This window comes from Miscanthus floridulus, chromosome 5 (assembly GCF_019320115.1).
Source record: "Miscanthus floridulus cultivar M001 chromosome 5, ASM1932011v1, whole genome shotgun sequence".
In the NCBI taxonomy this organism is placed as follows: Eukaryota; Viridiplantae; Streptophyta; class Magnoliopsida; order Poales; family Poaceae; genus Miscanthus; species Miscanthus floridulus.
The window spans coordinates 27717136-27722092 of NC_089584.1; the positions used below are offsets into that span (position 1 = coordinate 27717136).

General features: G+C 40.0%; 1 non-coding gene across 1 annotated transcript; it reads left to right on the top strand.

Moving 5' to 3' along the window:
• The first annotated feature begins 4608 nt into the window (after positions 1–4608).
• Positions 4609–4717, top strand: LOC136455642 (small nucleolar RNA R71). The gene has a single exon (XR_010759126.1). It is a non-coding gene; the product is annotated as a small nucleolar RNA R71 (small nucleolar RNA).
• The last annotated feature ends 240 nt before the right edge of the window (positions 4718–4957 follow it).

The window sequence follows — 4957 nt, forward strand, 5'->3', positions numbered from 1 at the left end:
GTATCGAAAACACAAGTAAGAACGGGATGAACGCAATTTGAAATTGCAAATAAATATGAGGCTTAAGGAAACAAGAAGGAGTTCAAGTCTTTATTCGAAAGGACTAATTGCCATAGGCGAACAAGATCAAGAACTAGGGCCGTGGTTCACAGCAAGTGACCTTGGCGGCACAGTTGCAGCAAAACAACATCTGTTTCACAAGGAAATCAAGAACTAAACAAAACCCAAACAGTAAAGAGAGCGACGGCTGCTAATTATAGAGTTTTGGGCGTGACCCCCCTAGACGTGCCCCCTAATGGGCCCAAACACGATACACGGTCCAACGGACCAAAAGACGGTATCGTAGCACCCTGATAGATTCTAGACACTGACTTATTTCGATGATTCCCGTTGATTCTGAAGGGATTTTGACATGAGACCACTTGCATTGGCTTCCTTATCTAATTAGCTTTCCATCCATATGTGGATCGTCGAAAATAGAGCCCGGACACACCCGTGTGACTAGTTTTATGACAGACTAGTCCTAAAACCCGAGATGGGCTCCAACTTTAGTTGGACTGGGCCTCCACCATGAGAAAGATGATTTGGATGCCCATGCTGGACCTCCTCCTCTCCTTGGCTTGTATGCGACGAAGTAGTGATGTCCTCATCAGCTAGCCAGCCCCACCTGGCAGCCTCTGCCTCTCTGCCTTCACGCGGAGTCCTCTCGAGTCTTCTATAGTCTTTTGGTGTCCATTTCGCTGTGGATAAGCATGATTAAATCTAACATGTAGGTCCACCTTGACAGTTTTCTGGATAAACCCTGCAGAAAATATAGATTCACCAAAACTCATGGAATTTATTAGTTTAAACCCCTAAACCTTCGTTGGTGATTATATTTATGCCCTTATACATGTTTATATTAACAGTTTATAATGGTTGTTAACATCCATCAACAAACTCCCTGAAGCTTAACATTTGCTAGTCCCTTAGCAAAGCTAAACTTAGTAAATGGATCAGGAGTTGCGTCGATGCGTTCACTCCTCAAAAGTACACATGCATTCAAACAAGAATTCTCCTTCGGATTAGAATGAACCGATCTGACTTTCAAACTTACCCAAATTACCTTCAACCATGGGGCTTCTCAGCCTTCACTTGGGTCTTGAGCAATTGAAAGACAGAATGGTCAAGTTAAGCACTATGTCTCAAGTTCTTTGTTCAACCATTTTTGGGTGTATCTAGATGGAACGACATGTTACGCCTACCCCTAGTGTAGGAGTAGTGCATATTTGGGTGGAGTGTACGTGATCCTAATTTTAAGAGCATGACAAACCTCTCATAAGGGTCAATAAAGCTTGACTAAACTCAATGCAAAACAAGCAGCATATAAGTGGAAGTTTTCCCAATCTAAATATCATATATGGCTCTGGTAGGAATTCAAGCTTTGTCATACAGGAGCTCATCATGTAACATTTTTATGTTTTTCAAAAGATAAACCTCCAGAACTTTAGTGTTACTTGGAACAAGATAAACAATAGCTCAGACCTTCTCATATCATATCCGTCAATTACCTAGACTTAGATCAAGCATATGCTACCCACAAGTTTCAAGTTTAGAGTAAATTCTTATATTAAAACAGTCGTATCCAAAACTCAGGAGAATTCAAGGCTGAAAACTAAGTACTTGAAAGGAATTATGGTAGAGCAACTATTCATCATTTTCATTGCAAGAGATTATTCTCAGAGTCCTTTTATTTAGCTCCTAAAAACAGAAAACTAGACACACACTATTTATTTTGTTTTTCATTTTTAAGATCACACCTTACTATTATATATAAGACAAATACAAATATAAATTTTTATTTTGCTTTTAGTTTGTTATGCATTTTTTATTTCTTTAGGAAATATGAAGCAAACTTAAAAATAGTAAAACCAAAAGGGAAAGAAATACTTAGCTAGATACATGGAGAATGTTCCTCCCCCAAGCTGGATGTTTTTGTGGTCTTGCTTAGAGTGAGTCTGCCAACAGAAGTCTTTCCCATTCGTCCGAAAGTAGGGTTCCTTATGCAGCAGGTGTAGCAGTAGTTCAGAAAAATATACTTCGGATGGATGGCTTTACTCTTGATCATCCTACAAAATACTCCAATAAGAACATCAAAACTCATGGCACAGATTAGGATAAGGGGTTAGCGGTCAGCCATTCAGAGATTTGTTGTCCTTGGGGGTTTAGATGGATTTCCTAATTAGCAAAGTTCTAGCAGGATGTCTATTTAATATTGTTGGATTTTCTTATTGATATAATGTAGATAGAAAATATGCATGCATGATATATATTTATATTTTTTATGGCACCACAGTGAATATTCCCTTGGGCTTTTACACACCAAGAGAATTTTTCACATGGGGCTTAGGCTTTATGATGCAATGATGTAATGCAGTCATGAAACTTTTTTATCTTCCTTTTCTAAATGCAATGCTAAAAAGTAAATATGGATAACTACCGATGTTACCTCATAGCAAGGGTTCAGATTTTTGAGTCCTCCGGATAGGACTTGGCTAGAGAAAAGTCCTTTACTTTTTGGGTGCATCATCCGGTCTCAACGATGAAGACCCAGATGGCTACACATCTTGTGATGGTGTCTCTAATGGTGATGTCACTTTCTCTTCCATACCTGCTTGGTCTATGGACTTGACTTAAGTGGAGTAGGTTCATCTTTTACAACTTCTTCAGGTTCCTCATCTTCCTCTGAACTTTTATTTAGGGATTAATTCTTCTGGTTTTGGGATGATCGACGTCTCCTCCTAGAGCGGGTCTTCTTGGGCTGTTCATAAGTGGTATAACTATTGAAATAATAGCGTACCTTTTCTCCAAGGAATTGGAAGTGGACTTGTCTAGATCCAACATAGATGATTGCTTTGGTAGTGTTGAGGAACGGTCTTCCAAGGATGATGGGCATATCATCTTCTTCTTCACCCATTTCTAGAACCATAAAATCAGCAGGGGCAAACTGATCATGTATTCTTACCATAACATCTTTTGTTATTTCCTTCGAGAATCTCATTGATTGGTTCTACCATCTACAATTGCATATATGTAGGGAACAAAGGTTCATCACCGAATAAGTATTCATATGTTACCTTGGACATTATATTGACACCTGACCCAATGTCATAGAAGGTCTTGTGGAATATTCTTTGTCCAATAGTATACTCGATCGTGGGTACTCCTAGATCATCCTTCTTAGCAAGGAATGGTAAAGCGAGGAGGTGGTTGTACTCTAATTGAGGTGTGTTGATCATGTTAACTGATTCTTCTTGAGGTTGTCTGACCTTATTCTTCCTTCTCCTGTTGTTCTTCTTGTTGGTCACTGTTGTCTCTTCGGGCGGGTACAACATTTGTGGATGTCTAAGAGATCGCAAGATGCGGTTCTTGAAAGAAAACTTTTCCTTCCTATCCTTGATTGTGAAACAAATCTTGGCATTGTTCGCGTAGATGATGGATTTTGCAGTGCTTAGGAAAGGTCGGCCCAAAATAATGGGTGTCCTTACATCTCCACCTGTTTCCAAAACCACAAAGTCTACGAGAACATATGATTGTCCCACTCGAACAATGGCATCTTCAAGAACTTCCTTGGGGTAACAGAGTGACTGATCTACAAGCTACAAACACATATTTGTGTACAACAAAGTATCTCCATTAATTTAATCATAAATTACCTTAGGCATGATGTTGACACTTGCTCCGAAATCATAGATAGCTTCTTGAAAAATGTGAGGTCCAATGGCGATAGGGATGACAGGTCTCCCTAGATCGTTCTTCTTTTCTATCAAGGTATAATCTATCCACCTTCCCGTCGATGGTTGTATATAGTAGTATGCTTCATTGTGAATATTGACAAGATTTGCAGTTTCTAGAACTTTCGGTTGCCCTAGAATCTTACCTTTGTCGAATGGAAGAACAGCAGCAGCCAGCTGAGCTATTTGTGATTCTATCATTTTATTAAAGCTATGCTGGTTATTAATGGCAGAAGCAAAGCTATCTATTCTATTATTTATGTTCTCTAGAATTTTATCATTAGTAGGTACCTTTCTAGATAATCCCTCCATAAGTTTGGACTGGCAAGCAATTAATTCTCTCAAGGGTGGTTGATTGAAATTATTACCTTGATAGTTACCTTGATAGTTTGGTCTCTGTTGCTGATTCCATCCTTGGTTCTGCTAAGGACAAAAGTAGTTGTTGTTGTTGTTGACAAAGTTCACATCCTCATGGGTTTTAGGACAGTTGCTCCCTGAATGCCCAATGTTTCCACACACTTCACATGTCTTGCGAGAATCATGAATGTGCATGACTTCTTGCTTCTCATTGGCTCAATCTTCAAGCTTCTTCATCAGCAGGTCCATCTTAGCAGACAACATGTCTACCTCCTTTAGTTGATGCATACCTCCACCTCTCTTGCGGGTCTAAAGACGCTCTTCATTCCAACCTTGGTTGGAGGCCATCTTCTTCACAAGAGCTGTTGCAGCTGGTATGTTGAGTGACAAGAATGCACCTCCAGTAGCAGCAGCCATAGTCTCACAGGTATTGTTGGTCAACCTATGGTAGAAAGTCTGTATGAGTAGCCAATTCTCCATCCCATGATGAGGACATTCTGTAATGTAATCCTGAAAGCGTTCCCATGCCTTAGGGACAGATTCATCATGTCGTTGCTAAAAGCTTGAGATTCTCCCACACAGAGCATTGGTCTTGCCTGTGGGAAAGAACTTGGCTAAGAAGGCAGCGGAGCAGTTATCCCATGTAGTATTTCTATCTTTGTTAACGTAGAACCATTGATTTGCCTTCCCCAAGAGTGAGAATGGGAAGAGGCTAAGTAATATGGCATCTTGGGTTACTCCTTTGATGGTGAAAGTGCTATAGATCTCTAGGAAGTGTTGGAGATGTGCACTTGCATCTTCATGAGCCTTTCCACAAAACTGGCTTG